The sequence below is a fragment of the Rattus norvegicus genome, chromosome 9 (genome assembly GCF_036323735.1).
Source record: "Rattus norvegicus strain BN/NHsdMcwi chromosome 9, GRCr8, whole genome shotgun sequence".
NCBI classification, from domain to species: Eukaryota; Metazoa; Chordata; class Mammalia; order Rodentia; family Muridae; genus Rattus; species Rattus norvegicus.
In genome coordinates, this window is record NC_086027.1 from 66,633,643 (window position 1) to 66,650,001 (window position 16,359).

Below are 16,359 nucleotides of genomic sequence, written 5' to 3' on the forward strand. Positions count from 1 at the left end.
TGCTTCAATAACCCAGCCTAGACCTCCAACATCATCAGAGTGTGAGGTCCGCATCCTACACCCAAGTGTGAGCAACTCTGTGCATTTGATGAACCCACTGTCAGCCCAGCCATCTTTGAGGGATTTTGTTTTGCTAATCACATATTAAAGTGCACCATGGCAAGAAATCTCAAATTCTAATCCCTTCATTTTTTTGGTTTGTTTGATTTTAGAAAAATCTGAGCTTCTCATTGTCCCCCCTCACCATGTCCGTCCCCCTCACCATGTCCGTCCCCCTCACCATGTCCGTCCCTCACCACCATGTCCTCCCCTTGCCATTCCTTCCCTTCCTGTGAAGTTTACATGCTTTCTTCATTTCACAAAGCACCTAAGAAACAAAGAACTATGGCTCACAAAGGTTTTAGCCCTTCATTGTTCTATCTCAGAGGAAAGAGAGAAAGGCAGAATTTCCCCTGTGTCTCAAAGATCCAATTTTTGGTGTGAAAGAGTAAATGGCTCAGATCTGACCCCTTTGAAGCATGTGCAGAAGAAAGGAAAAGAAACAGACAAGCGGAAATCAATACCCCCGTGCTATTGTCTATCAATTTGGGAAAAGGATCCTGAACATATGCTTCTCAACCTGCTTCAGCTCCTCGCAAATATCACGTCCTTGCATCAAGATGGGTGATAGTTTTCATGTATTCTTGCATCATTTAGAGATAATTTTTAATATTAAGCTTTTATTGTGCATGATTTTCTTTGTCAGAAAAATGCAATGTGCTAAAATTGTAACTGGCAGAACAGATGTGCTGGTGGGTTATCACTTGTATTACAAAACCATTCTTTGTCTTAACAAACACACATTGATCACAGTCTGTCTCTAGCTCTCGTCCAAAGCTGTGAAGCTGGATTCGGCACACCCTGAACAAGACGGTCTTACAGCTCCTGGGGACCCATCTCTGTGTGAAGGGGAAGTAGTTGTACACTCATTTGAATAGGGACTTCAACAAAGGTTTCATGGAAAGTATCCAGAAATGACCCCATCACTTTCCTCCCTGAAATCCAAAACCAGCCTGTGCTGTCACCGAGGACAAAGGCATAGGAATTTGGAAAATAGCCACAGTCATTTCATTGCATAGAAAGTATGTTAGAATCTTATGTTACAGTCACATCAACATGATGATGGATTAGCGTGTTCTAAACAATAAGTGAAAACATTAATGTCTCTCGGTTATGGTGAATGTTCCCATTTAAAGGGTATGATCCATTTAAAGTGTCAGGGAGAAGCTTTGTTATATCGCTTGGCTTTAATTTGGATAATGATAGCATCATTATGAAAATTTTCATGGCAAGCAAATAATCTATCTATCGAACAGAAAGCCTTTGTTTAATCTGGCATCTTCTAAACCGTTTTCCAAGACCCAGCCACAAAGTCACCGCATTTCTGATCAGCTAGGATAGGAATGGAAGACTGCTCTTCCAAGAGCTCCCCTGCAAAGGACCATGGGTAATTTCCTCTCCCCCTCTGAATTTTCTTTTTTTTTTTTTTTTTTTTTTTTTTTTGGAGCTGGGGACCAAACCCAGGGCCTTGCGCTTGCTAGGCAAGCGCTCTACCACTGAGCTAAATCCCCAACCCCTGAATTTTCTTTTCTAGTTCATACAACTTAATTGTCAGGATCTGCCTCATAAGATTGTTGTGAAAATTAAACACGATGAGATGTAGGAGAGCTTTTTATACACATTGCTTAGCAGAAAGTAAAAGGCAGCTTTGGGGAGGAGGTAAGAATTAGGAATAATTGGTCCTATTTAGAACTCAGTTGCAGCCAGCTGTAAGGCTAAAACTGACCTTCACCTCTTGCAGGTTTCCTCATTGCAAAATGGATATCATTGGAACCACAAATTGCTATTGTCACCCAAGCTGTTAGGTAGACATCAGCAGTCTTGAAGTCCATTCAGGATAGACTCTTCTTCCTTCGTGTAAGGCTTCGTGCCTCACTTCCTTCCTCCCTATTGACACACTGATTTTACAAGTTAAAAACACTGATGGTAAAGGAAGAGTGAACATGTCGGAGATGGGTTGGTGGTGCAGTTGTTAGAAGCACTTTCGTTTATGCAGAGGACCCAGGGTTGGCTCCCAGAACGCAAATCAGGTAGGTCCCAACTGTCTGTAACTCCAGTTCCAAAGGTTCTGATACTTTGTTTTGGCCCCTTTGGGCATGTACATGCAAATGGTATAGTACACACACACAAAGGAGAGGAAAGCACAGATGGGGCCGTTTTGTTGAGGCCCACAAAAGAAGGGTAGGCAACTCCATACTTTTGCCCTTAATGACAAATACAGACTTGTAAACAGATAGGAAAGGAAACTGGAGGAAGTACAGTTCTCAGCATAACCAAGTAGCCCAAAGAACAATGCAGCCCAAATAACTTGATAACAAGGTGTGGGATTTCTTTCTCTGGTGTATTCCAAAGGGCCAGATACCTCACTAGTCAAACACCTGGCCTGTCCCTCAGCCTGAGTCTTACTTCACCGTTTCTCAATACACGATGCCCTGGGGTTGCCCCTTTCAAGAAGCACTAGCAAGCATTTCAGCCTTTGAAGTAAACCCAGCCAAAACAGCAAAGACTACAGTTTGCATAGATTCATTGTTTATGCTCTTTTTCTGACTTTTTACAAAAATCCATTCTATTTCATGATTGTTGGTCAAAAGAAAAAGATCTGAGTTCTATTCCTGCCTGGCCTTTCATAAAGATAGGACTTTCTGAACTGTCTGGAAAGATAACAAGATCACTGTCTATCCAGAGGCCTTATGCAAGGACTGAAGACATACCTTTGTCTTCTCTCCTGAGTTAATCCAAATGGGCCTGCCAGCAACCCAGACAGAGAAATCAGGACCTTAAAGAAATTGTGTGATGTCTATTTAGAACATAAGTCAGCCTAATGTTCCCTTCAGCTACAGTCTACTCTTGTTCTTGCCCCTTGGGAGTATTTTCCTCCATCATGGTCTCTCTGGCCACTGGCCATTCTTACTCCTGGAGAATGTCCCCACTTTACCCTGGAATAAGCTTTATCTATCTTCTCCTACACTACTTTCTGTGTTTCTCGTCAGTGATCTTTCAACAAAATCACAAGTGGAGAGACTGAAGCAGCAGTATTTAGGATATCAAGACTATAAGCTTTCTCACAACAGCAGCCCATTCTTCAACTCTCAACTGAACATCCGGCAATGGGCTAAAATGTGGTACTAAATCCATAAGAACATAACTAATGTTCTAGGGCAAAAGCCTGGGGTCCAGTAGCTTCAGCAGGCTGGATTCAGTTACCTGTTCCAAAGGAATCAGTATATTCCAGTATACATCAACTTTACCTTGAGGAACAGTTGTCTCTATGTTGTGGTTTGCCCTGGAATTATCTGTATTTTGATGCTAATTCCACTGCCCCAAGGACAGCTGCCTAGTCACATACTCAGGAATCAGATGACTTCACCAGAACCTTCTCCCTATTGAATTTGTAAAATACAAGTGAGGAGCAGGTACAAAATAGAAGGAGTCCTGTCATTGGAGGAGAAGGAAGGATGGGTGGGAGAGAAGTTTGAAGGAAGAGGAGGAGACTGGAATGGAAAGGAAGAAGAGACAGGAGAGAGCGGTAGAGAAGCCATGGCAGGTGACGTTAAGATTCTGCTCTGTGTATTTACAGGTTGCTATGAATGTTCTTAAGGGATGGATGGTACTGGGCTTTGTATGATTAGGTGGGCAATTATATCTTACCAATTGGGTCAAAGGTTATTGTGTTGTGTGTTCTTTTATGTGACAGTTTGAGTGTAGGAAAGTGTGCGGTGGCAGGAGACACTGGGCTGCCGCAGAGTTAGGATGTGTTTCCGCCAAGATATCTAGCAGACATCTTGGGGCACTGCAGTGCTGAACCTAGCAGGGTAAAAGACAACCATACTTCTTTAAAAAGTTTTATATTTTTACAACAACATCCCTGTCTGGGGGAATGGTCTGTCCTTTGAGATTTCCCTCTTTCAGGAATCCAAGGTTTAAGACAATGACTTATCTCTCTGTCCCTTCAGCCTTTAAAAGGGATGGCATTCCTTCCTTGTGAGACTAACGTGCCTAATGTAAACTCAAACTGAAATGTGACCCAGTGTAAAGAAAACTGGGCAGGGCATGTAGCTCTAGGGTAGATCCCCAGTTCCACATGCATCCGATGTGGTAGTGCAAGCCTTTGTGCATGAACTCAGAAGTGTATGGCCAGGTAGTGGTGGTGCACGCCTTTGTCCCCAGCACTCGTGAGGCAGAGACAGGCAGATCTCCAAGTTCGAGGTCAACCTGCTCTACAGAGTGAGTTCCAGGACACTTGAAGCTACACAAAGAAATCCCTTGTCCAAAAAAAAAAAAAATCCATGGTTTAAGGTCGGCCTGGGATATGTAAGAAACTGTCTTTTTTTTTTTTTTTAAGTAGTAAATGAAAAAGGCACAAAGTGAAGGTTAAGGTCTAGGTGCCAGACTTTCTGGCTATGGTTGCCTTGTGGGCCCATTAGGGAAAGAGAGAGAGAGAGAGAGAGAGAGAGAGAGAGAGAGAGAGAGAGAGAGAGAGAGAGAGTGTATGTGTGTGTGGGTGGGTGGGTGGGTGGGTTGTGGGTTCTAAATGTGTCAACGTTCTTATCTGCCTTTCAAAGATAGAGCAGGAGGTCACTGAACATTTTTTATCTGTTCTTTCCTGTGGGGCCTCATTGATTAAGGCTTTCTCTGCCCCATAGCAATGTTTGACTCTGACACATGGGGATAGATGACAGGAACCAGCTTATTGCCTTGTTTTGAGAGTTGAATTTTTTGCTTTGAGCTCCTGTAGCACCATTAGATTAGTATAAAGGCCATAACTCAGTACTGTCAACTGGAAAAGAGGCCCTTGGCAAGCTCTGAGGGAGGACTGTAAGACTCACTTGCCCTCACATGTATCCTCCACCCAGGAGCAAAGTGTGTTCAACACCCTGGGCTGTGCTCTCCACAACCTATCTTTTAGTGATTTTTAGTGGAGGGCCACACTGTGCAGCATGGTTGACTAGTCATTAGTCATTAATGTCTGAACTCAGACTCGCCCTTCTCTCCCATCCCTGTGAGTGGAAAGTTCTCACCCTCTAATCTCGGTTGGGCCATCTTGAAACTTACTCATGGCCCACCAGGAGTGAGCAGGTCAGCATAAGTTCAGGTGTGATTGAGGGGCTGGTGAGTAACTGAAGATGCTCCTTTGTTCCAGCTTCTCGAGAAACTCTAAGGGTTTCAAGAGATCCATGCTGGGCCAGCATGTGGGAGCAAGGGCCAATATGTATTGATTATATCACAGTGTCACCCTACCACAGAGCCTGACATCAGGCAGAAAAGAATGCATATAAGGACAGTAAGTAGCAGGGGTTGGACACCCTTCAGCACCAGAAATATGCTGGCTGTATGTGTGTAGACAGAATCAGCCTGCCGTACTGTCCACGGCACATTTCATTCTGAGCGTGAGTTACTCACCGGTAGCATCTGAGGGAGACTCCAGCGAGCTTCGGAAGGGAGGCTGCCTTAGTCTCCGTTTTCACAATCATCCCCTTCTCCCTGTCTACTGCAGTTAAATGAACCCTGCTTCAAACGAAGAGGTTGATGATGTGGGGTACTGTCCCTCATGTCTGAGCTGCTCCCCTTGGCTCATTCTCACCCCCCAAAGCCCATCTGTTGCTCCCTCCACCCATGCCAACATCATCTCCTGCATCCACCACATGAGGTTATCTATTTTGCATGAACTACATGTACATTTTTTGCGTCTCTCTGCTAAGCTGCTTTCCTCGTTTATGAGTATTTTAGGAGAGGCACATCACACGGTGCAGGTTCTGATCAGGGGCTCAGTTTTGTGGCCATGTAAGCCATGGTGATTTTTAAAAGTATGCAAGCACAAATTCTGACTTAAATGCATCCCGTAGCAGGCTTCTCGGTTCTTTTTTGGTTCCCTGAGCAAGCAGGGCAATTAGATTGCTTCATAAGTCCATAGCAAATAAGGCCTGTTCCAGGGTACTGAATTACTTCCCCACCCAGTGTTTCCCACTCAAGACCTAGTTGATATAGAACAATACCTTAAAGCTCTGTCTCTCAACAACACACAGTAAAAGCATCGTGGGGCTCAGCTGTATGAAGAACATCTCGTGCCTACAAAAAGGAATGAGATACAAAGAGCGAAAAGACCTATTTCTCAGGGCTTGTTACTGGAGAAAAATCCTTTTCAGATCACTTTCATTACCTCAGAAATGGAGGCGAATGCTTTAAGAAGAGCCATATAATACTTTGAGAGGCCTGCCTGCCGCCACAGTGTGGTTATTAAGCCCTTGGGAAACAATGGGGTTCTCTAATGTCTTCTGAACAACTGTGCCCCCCCCCCTGAGAGTCATCTTAAAACAGAATCTAATAAACTGGTCACTCTGCAGAGCAAAATATGACTGATTAAAGCTTAAAATCTGTGGCGTTTGGGTCACTCACCTCTGACTCTTTCTGACATATTCTGCAGCCCAACAGAACACAAGTCTGGCTTGACGACAGCTCTCTGGCTCCCAGCATAATGGAACATATGACAAAATGAGTTCAGCTCTGAGCTATATTTTTCTACTCCTCCAAGTAAGACTCCATTCTAAGAGTGAGCTAGAGAAAGAGAGGGAGACAGCAGGCAAATGCAAGCGGAGTGGGAGAGTTGCAACCTAGTGTTCACATTGAAGAATCATGAAAAGTGTATACCAGCGAAGAGCATGAAAGCCCCGAGTGGTCCCTTTTCAAGCTGTTTGCACACATTTGCCCAGTTCTGAGATGTCTGGGCAAGCTAAGCATCGGTTTCTGTGCACACACGCACACTCAACATGAGGTCTGGAGGGAACTACTACAATAGCTACTTCGTATAAGAACATTTCAGTAACTTGAATGAGCTATGTATTTTTAAAAACTTAACCTTTAATGCCATTTCTACAACCCCCAACCCCCACCCCATGAGACGTTTCTACGAGTCAAGCCAAGTCTGTAATAAGAAATGACCTCAGAAGAATTCCTTTTCCCTTTTACCCTGTGGTGCTGAAAATTCATAGATGTTCAGGCTGTTTGGTTAGTGGAGTTCTCAACGGACTCTCCCTGAAGCATCAAAGCTTTCCATTTCTGGTTGCAGCCTGGGACTCTGGACATCTGGCTAGAAATCCTGAGAGAAACAAATAAACAATATACATCAAGCGGAACTGTTGCTGATGGTGACATTTGCTGGTGCTTTACAGTTTGGGATGGCATTGGTCGCCTCATGTTGTCCAGCTAATACCCTTGGGGTTATCTATAATTAGGTAAAAGGGCAGTGGAATAGAGGAAGCAGTACATTAACTATTCTGACCTGTAAAAGGAAGGAGTAGTTACTGCTGAATGCCCAGGCATGCCGAGCTGCTTCTATTACTTCCCGAAGCCCCATCCTGAACAGCTCCGTCCTTGGGGCGAGTGTATCAAGTAAAACCATGAGCTAGTCCATCAGGGAAGGCACTGGGTGCCATGCGTTAATTTGAATGTGAATACAGATATCTAGCCACACTAATTATAATATTTTAGTAAAGATCCTGCTTTGTATAAACATGCATGTGCTTTAGTGCTTGCATGTGTGTGTGTGTGTGTGTGTGTGTGTGTGTGTGCTCGTGTGCGTAGGCAAATACTCCACCTGTATTTCCAACATAATATTCTGCTTTCACTATTAAAAATAAATATTAACAGAACATATAAGATACACTCTCTTGGAATAAGATCACTGAGCTAACGGGAATGAAGAACACCTTGGGGGCAGTTCTTGGTGCCACACTCACTGTGTTCTACAACGACAGTTGTCATGTAGTGCCCAGTTATCGGGCATAGCATAAGAATTTCTCTAGGCCCACATCAGCAGCAGATTCTTGTTTCACTTTCAAATAAGTATAAAAAGGAATTTCAAAGTTACTCAACTTTCGTTGCAGCTCAAAAAAGTCTTAAAGTAGTTTTATCTCATTAATTATACCAATAGGAAGAAATTGACTCCTTATAACAGCCTATCTTCCTTTCAAGATCTCATTTTCTGCACTTCTGTAGTCAATCTCAAATTAGGCTACGGTTTTTAAAATGAAGCATAGTTCTGAGGCAATTATCCTACTCCCTGCTCTATTTTAGGAGCAACAACAAAAATCGCTGTTGCTAGAGGCTCTGTCAGAATCGGCGCTGGGACCTAGATGCTCCTCTCATCTGCTGGGTGGCCGTGGACCTCATTCTCAGCCCTGGTAGAGCAGATTCCACCCGCTCAACTGGAGCCACAGGATTGCTATAAGTACCTAGTGAGGTAATAATAGCAACAGTACTTTGAGAAATAACATTTGTTAAAAACACACCAATTTCGCCCCTCTGGGAATTGCAGCCACTCAGAAAAAAAGAGCAAATGCTGGGAGGATATGGGTGAACGAGAACCCTGAGAGACCAGTCCAGCCATTAGGAAACCAACGTGGAGAACTCTAAAAGTGTAAAACTAGATCTCCCATATAAGCCATCGGTACCATTCCTGTCCATTTACTCAAAGGTCTCTGAGTCAATCTACCACAGAGATCCTTACACACCAGTGTCTGCAATAGCTTTCTTAGGGACCCAACGTAGGTGTCCAATGACAGAAGAACCAATAAAGAAAATGTGCTGTAAGTACACAGTGGAGTTTTTTCAGCCACAAAGAAAATGGAGTCTTGTGGTTCTGAGAGTTTGAATAGATATATAAAGTCATGTGTATAGAGATGACGTGAAAAGCAAAAGCAGAGGCAGCATGTAACTGAAGGGGGAAAGGCTGCAGGCAGGGGACCTGGGGAAAAGCAGTGGTCAGGGAACACATGAGAACATAGAAAAATTACACACATGAAGGAGGACGCCATGATGAAACCCATTTCTTTGCATGCTAACCTCAATGTGGCATTTTTTTTAAACATGGAGACATAATTGAAAAACTAAAATGATTATCCTTCTGAAGAAAATGGAGGAAATTTTTTTTCTTATAAACTTGGAATTAAAAAAAAAAGATGTTTGAGGCCCATGCCTTAATCACAGCACTCAGGAGGCAGAGGCAGGTGGATCTCTGTGTATTTGAGGCCAACTCATCCTATATAGTGAGTTCCAGGACAGCCAGGGCTGCAAATGAGACCCTGTCTTTTAAACATGCTTATAATACAGCATATAAAGACCATTAAGGAAAGAAAACAATGAATTGGATTTTTATAAAAATCTGTTAATGTATAAATAATAGTTGTACATGTTATATTTATATACCTTTACATATAGTCTATATATACATGATATATACATGATATTCATGATATAATTTTATGTGACTGATATAATGTAGCTAACATGAATACATGCAGAAGCCATATCTGCAATGCATACTGCTAATCACATTGCTTGAGAGGTTGAGGCAGGATGATCACAAGGTAAATGTCAGCCTAGAAAAAAAATCCTTCTCAAAATAGAGGTAGTAGTACAGTGAGCATTTGCCTAGCATGTTCAAGTTCCATTGTCTGTCTGTCTGTCTGTCTGTATCTCTCACATACAGACACATACACACACACACACACAGAGAGAGAGAGAGAGAGAGAGAGAGAGAGAGAAAGAGAGAGAGAGAGAGAGAGAGAGAGAGAGAGAGAGAGAGAGAGTTCTACAGACCCAATTTAGGTTGGAGAAAAGTCTTGAACAGGCATTTCTTTTCACTTCCCCACAAAAGGATGTCAAATTGAACAACAAGCATAAGAAAATGTCAATATAATTTATACTAGAGAATTACACATAAAAGTATATTCTGTCACTACATAATAGTAACTGTTGAAAGGCTGTGGAACAATTGTATCCTTTGAATATTACCATGCAAAGAGAGAAGTCCAGACTAGGAATCAAAAGTTTTGCTCCTTGGTACATGCAAGGAGAAACATGATTTTGTTTACAAACCAAGCAAACAAATACATAAATCTTAGAGCTTTTTTCATAACCACTAATAGCTTTAAAAATCCAATCCTCTTCAATAGTAGACTGGATAAGTGAACTATGCTGTGTCTGGCAATATAACATTATTTATATATTGGTGTGTCCATCAGTCTGTGCACCAATATAGAATAAGCTCACAGACATGCTGAGAAAAGAGAAAATCTAGACATGGTGACTACTTCATGAGTTCATTAACCAGAAGCACAAAAGCAAGAAAAATTAGTCTATGTTTATAGAAATTAGGTTTCTATAGGTTTACCTCTAGGAATTATTGATTGGAAAAGTATGTAAGGGAGGCTTCTAGAGTAAACAAAATCACCTTTTATCTGGGTGGCTCTCGCAATGCTGTGTGTGTGTGTGTGTGTGTGTGTGTGTGTGTGTGTGTATCTGTATGTCTGAGTGTGTATGTGTATATATATGTACATATATGTGTATGTGTGTATATATGTATATCTGTGTATATATGTGCATTTGTATATGTGTGTATATGTGTGTATATGTGTATACATGTGTGTATGTGTGTATGTGTGTATATCTGCATATATGTGTGCATTTGTATATGTGTATTGTGTGTATGTGTGTGGGTGTAGGTGTGTGTCTATTTGTGCATGTATATATCTATATGTGCCCATGTGTGTACGTGTGTGTGTGTGTATGTATGTATATGTGTGTATATGTGTGTGGGGGTGTGTGTGTCCCATTAATAACTCATTTAAGATGGATTCCTGCATGCTATATTTCACTTCAGAAAGGAGGAAACAGTATTTTTACTTTAAAGATTATCTCCCTTTTTGTTTTGAAGACTAAATCAGAGGACTCTCATATGCAAGAAAAACACTAAAAAATTGCTACATCGAAAGCTGTCCTTGCTGAAGTAGAATTCTGAACTCTTGGTGTTGAAGAACATCTTAAAGATCAGACATCCCATTCTAGATTTCACCCTAAGGCTTGGAATTTCCAGGATCGTGGGTCAGACACCAGCCTGACTCTACTGAAGGGCTCCTAACAACTCTGCCTTTTCTTCTGTAATGCTCCACTTCCTTACAACACCCTTAACTGGGCCTTCAGACAACTCCTTCACCCTAGTAAAATGCATGTAGATTGGTCCATGTATCATTATGGAGAGAGTCCCAACTGAGGAACTTCGTAGATCAGGTTGGCCTATGGGTATGTTTATGGGAAGATTGTCTTCATTACTGATTGGTGCCAGAAGATCCAGCCCATTGTAATGGGTACCATTCCCAAGATTTGGGCCCAGAACTGCATAAGACAGAGAAAGTAATATGTCCATGTTGTTTTTCTCTATCCTTCACGGTGAATAGGATGTGGTGGGCTGCATGACTTCTTAACTTGGCTTCCTTCGGTAATGGCTGTACCTAGACTTGTAAGCCACATAAAACTGTCCTCTCTTATGTTGTTTTTGTCATGGTCTGCAATCACAGCAGCAGAAATGAAGGTAGAACAGCCTATCATCAATTTGGTTTTACACTTGATCTTAGCCAAAGGGCCGAGAAGTGATCATTGATTTGGTTTTAAGACATTGCTTAAGCTTTCCCAATTCTTACATGGACGTCTCTGTCCTTTCCTTGGGAGAGCTGGTCCCCTCTGTCTGTGATACTGCCCTGGCTCTTCATGTCAATCTTCCTTAGGAATCACTATGTACCAGGAGTATTCCAAGTACTTGGCATTCAGCAGGGAAGGCACACAAAGTACCTGTCTCTTTGGAGCTTACATTTGGGTGAAAAAGAAATAAAGTTTAGCACTAGAAAGCCATTAAGAGGAGGGTGCGGATCAGTAGTTACAGAAGTGGTCTTTAGATCAGTTGTCCATGCACGTCCCTCTGAGGAAGTGACATTTGAGCAAAGACCAGCTGAAGATGAGGTGAGTAATCTACATGGCAACAAGCCTCTCTATGCCCTCTTCATCTTTCTGCTTTGTTCATGAAAGATTCTAATTAACTTGAAGGCAAAAAAAAGTGCCTTCACTTACTGTTAGCTTTGTATCACTGTAGAGGGTCTCTGTATGTGGTACAATGCGTGACACAAGCCAAAAAGAAAACACGAATAAATTAGGCTTCGTTGAAATTTGAAATGCCTTGCGTTATAAATTTAGGGCACAATCTAGAAAGTCACAGAATGGGGAAATACTTGCAAATCGTTTCTGATGGAGTTTGATTTCTGAAGGAATGAAAAAAGAATTGAATACATAGATCTCCAAGTGCATGAGTACATGTAAACACACAGACACCCAGAGAGAGAGAGAGAGAGAGAGAGAGAGAGAGAAAATGAATGAATGAATGAATGAATGAATGAATGAATGAATAAGGCTATGAATTTCTCAACAATACTGTCATTAGGAAAGTGTAAATACAAACTGTAATGACATACCATTTCACAGTCCCTGCAATGTCTACAATCAAAACAGCAATTACAAGTGTTGACACAGGTGTGGAGAAAAAGGAGCTGCCACTCTGAGAATGTAAATGTTACAGTGGTTTTGAGAAATAATTTGGAAGTTCCTCAAAAAGTTACCACAGATGCATACATAAGAGTACATGAACACTTATAGCAACATTATTTATGATAGACGATAAGTATAAACAACTAAAACGTCCACAAGTTGATGAATGGATAAAGAAAATGTCAGGAAAATGTCTTATATCCATACAATGAAATGTCAGTCAGCCATAAAAAAGAAACGCAGTTTGGTTGCCTGCTATAACAAGGATGACCCTTGAAAACACTAAATGGCAGGTGGGGAAAAAAAAGCAAGATGCAAAGGTCTCATTGTCTATGACTCCATTTCTAGAAAGTTCCCAGGATGCACAAATCCACAGAGGCAGGAAGTAGGTACGTGGCTGTCAGGATCTGGGGTTGGGGAAGATGGAGTGACTACTGATGAGCATGAGTCATTAGTTGCCATGGTGAGAATATTCTGGAATTAGGAAATGATAATCGTATCCAACTTTGTAAGTAAACCAAACAAAACAAAAAAGCGACTCAATTGTACACTGCAAAAGAGTGAATTTTTAGTATGTGAATTAAATCTTTTTTTTTAATGAACAAATAAAAATAAAAACCTGAAAGATGACAAAAAGCTTTGTAAAGTTAGAACAGATACAAGTTCTTCAGCTTCTGCATCTATCGTGAAAGGACAATATAGTACGGCTTCGTTGCCATGGTTTGGTTTTTCCCATCCTTGCTCAAGAGGCTGCCAGCAGCAGCTCACTGGTAGAGTAGCCAGCCCTCAGACTTGAAGTCCTGAGGCAAAGCAGAATCCTGGCCACAGAGGCAGCTTATCAGGTCGAGAACTCACAGGTGCATCCGGACAAGGCCACAGCCAGTTCAGACAGCATTCACACATCTTCTCATTACAGAATCTTACAGTTCTAAAATTCTTTAGGGGGAAAAACCGCTCAGAACAGAGGGTGGGTGAGTAAGTTCACTCTGTAACAAGCCAATCAAAGGTGAGTGAAGCAAAGGAAGAAGAGGGAGAGGGAGAGGGAGAGGGAGAGGGAGAGGGAGAGGGAGAGGGAGAGGGAGAGGGAGAGGGAGAGGGAGAGGGAGAGGGAGAGGGAGAGGGAGGAGAGGGAGAGGGAGAGGGAGAGGGAGAGGGAGAGGGAGAGGGAGAGGGAGAGAGAGAGGGAGAGGGAGGAGAGGGAGAGGGAGAGGGAGAGGGAGAGGGGTATTTGAACAAAAGCAGCAAGCGCTTTTGATCCAGTTGTTTATGTCAGAAATCAATAGAGATGTTTTCTTTCACTTTGGAGAGTGAGAATTGGAATTTGTTGAAATTGAATCTTGAAGCACTTAGATTTCTTTTTTTTCCCCTTGGTACTGGAACAATGGCACACATTCTGTTTACAAGAAGTGCTGAGCACCGGGGCAAAAATTGTAGCAATTGTCGTGATTTTATTCTCAGCTCTCTGTTTCCAGGATTGTACAGAACAGGCTCAAAGGCACTAATGGATGTTATACAAAGGAAACCCTTAAGACATTTCTGGAAATATGTAAAATATTTCTCCTTAGTGGAGGCTTGTTTCTAGAAATACGGAACTATGTTAATGGGATGGTGTCAGAGAGATACCACCATTGCAGATTCTCTGCTTCGTCAACACAGAAGCAGGAAATGCCTGGAGGGAATAAATGATCTTGAGAGAAAACCTTTTTATGCAGCAAACCAAAACGTGGTGGCAAGTGTAGATGGTTTACTTTGTGTGACTTTCTCTTAGTTGAGTTCTGATTACTACAGCTGCTATTTGTTTCTCTAACAACAGAGTTCTGGTGTATGAAAGTCAGAGATCTTGGGCAGGCATTGTGGTGTCTACGCTGAACAAAGTATATCACGGTGACCTTGACTGCAAGGACTGTGAATTGCTGTAGGGTTTTGCCTAAAGCCCCATGAAAATTGGTGCCAAAGAGAGCATTGTACTGAGCTATGGAATAAAAAGCAGCTGTCGAGAGATGCTTCCCATCCAGCTGCTATAAGCTTCTGCATTCCCCTGTTATGACTCAGAACATTCTTTATCAAAATCCCAGCTAGCTTGCTTGGTCTCTCAAAGCTTCTATTTCTCTTTAAGCAAACACTGTGACTAGATTTGAGGAGCTGATAAAAGGGTATATTCAACAAGAAGCACAATTGTCCCTCTATATACATGGGGATTGGTTTGATCGCAGCAGTCCAAGAATACAAAGTCTGCAGATCCTTGAATGCTTTATGCAAAATAGTATAGTCAAGGAACATTGTGGAAGAGAGGGTGGAAAGACTGTAAAAGTTAGAGGATCAGAGACTTTGCTCCGAGATTGTGTTTCCTAGTAACGTCAGATGCTGTACCCTCCAAGTCTCTCCAACATGCCCATCCAAACTTGAGCCGACATGGATAACACCAATGACCAGGCCAAATACGGTGAGGAAAAGCCCATGAGGTCTCAACCCTATACAAGGAACTACAGACAACTAAGGAAAGACAAGAGTAGAAAACATGGCTGTTCCCAAGATAGAGTATGCTAGTTGGGTGTCCAGTGCCAAATATCAGCACTAAAAACATAATACAAGTAACATTATTATAAGGAGTCAATTGGGTATGTGTGTATATGTATAAATACATATATGCGTACAAGAATAATGACTGAAATAGCACTTGTAAATAGTATTTGCAAACTCCTGCTAACAACTTTCCAATCAATCGCCTCTTGATTATTTATAACACACAGGACTGTGCAAGTACTATGTAAACAGTTGATATGGTGTAATCTTAGGGAATAATACCAAGAAGGAAAGCACACATGTAAGGTTCAAACTAACATTTTTTTGAATATTTTCTGTCTACAGTTGGATGAATGCCTAGATTCACAACCCACAGATATGCAAAGTCAACTATAATTTGATCCATGTCACAGAAATACTAGGAAACAAAGTAACTGGATTGGCCTAACAGACAGTGGTATGGTACTTGGGGTGGCAAAGACAAGAAGATTGGTTGAATGACTGTACAAAGAGCCAATTAGAATCCATACCTAGGGTACACACCAAACATTTTCTTTTCCTATGACGGGTATGAAAGTTTAGATGTTTAGCCTCTGGATAGAATGTGGCAGAGACCTAGTGCTACTGTGAAGTTGAGGAGGGACACCTTTCAGATTACTGGAGGATTACCACAAATTCTACATATTGACAATCTAGATAGTCAGCTACTCCCTGACCCCACTCAGGTCAGACAACAAACTTACATCTGGGTAGGATATTGTGTTTCTCCATTAGAAAAATTATTCAAAGAGACTACTTTCCAGGGACACTGATAGTGGTGAAATTCCAATGACACTCATTCTCTCAAGGACTCAGCTCACAAAACAGCTCGATCATTGAAAAATTCCCCCGTACAACGCATAGTTCCAGTAAGTGTAAGCATTTCCTTCTATAGTACGAGGTAGCTGGAAAACACTGGGGGAAAAAAAACACCAACATAAAAAGACAGTGGCTAGGAACTAACAAAAACCCAAATCAGAAAAATGGAAGGATGGGTAGCATAGAGAAAACAAGGTCAAATATGCATGGTAGTGTAATTATTACCATCTGATGAGAGAAGACACAGTCACGGAGCAAGAGCACAGGCTGAAGGAAACAGTAACACAGAATGTCTTCTAGTTCCACACATTTACCTACATTCATGACGTCATTGTCTTCATACCTGCACACGCGCATGCATTTTCTACTATCCACTCGCAGGTTGAAGGGCAGTTGGGTTCCTCCATTCCCTAGCTGTATCGGATACAGCATCAATGATCAGGACTGAGCAAATATCTATGGGGTAGGCTATTGAGTCTTTTGGGCATAGGTCAAGGAGTGGTATAGCTG

General features: G+C 41.9%; 1 long non-coding RNA gene across 3 annotated transcripts in view; it reads right to left on the reverse strand.

Annotated features, from left to right (window-relative positions):
* Positions 1-13,505, reverse strand: part of LOC108351935 (uncharacterized) — a 47,591-nt gene extending 34,086 nt beyond the window's left edge. The window contains exons 1-3 of one of the 3 annotated variants that reach the window (XR_001839820.3): positions 6,493-13,505; positions 6,093-6,165; positions 5,500-5,604 (exon numbers count right to left, since the gene is read on the reverse strand). This is a non-coding gene — a long non-coding RNA (uncharacterized LOC108351935). Of the gene's footprint in view, positions 1-5,499 lie in introns of all 3 variants that reach the window. The other 2 variants (XR_005489152.2, XR_005489151.2) reach the window with 2 other exon arrangements.
* Positions 13,506-16,359: the final 2,854 nt, after the last annotated feature.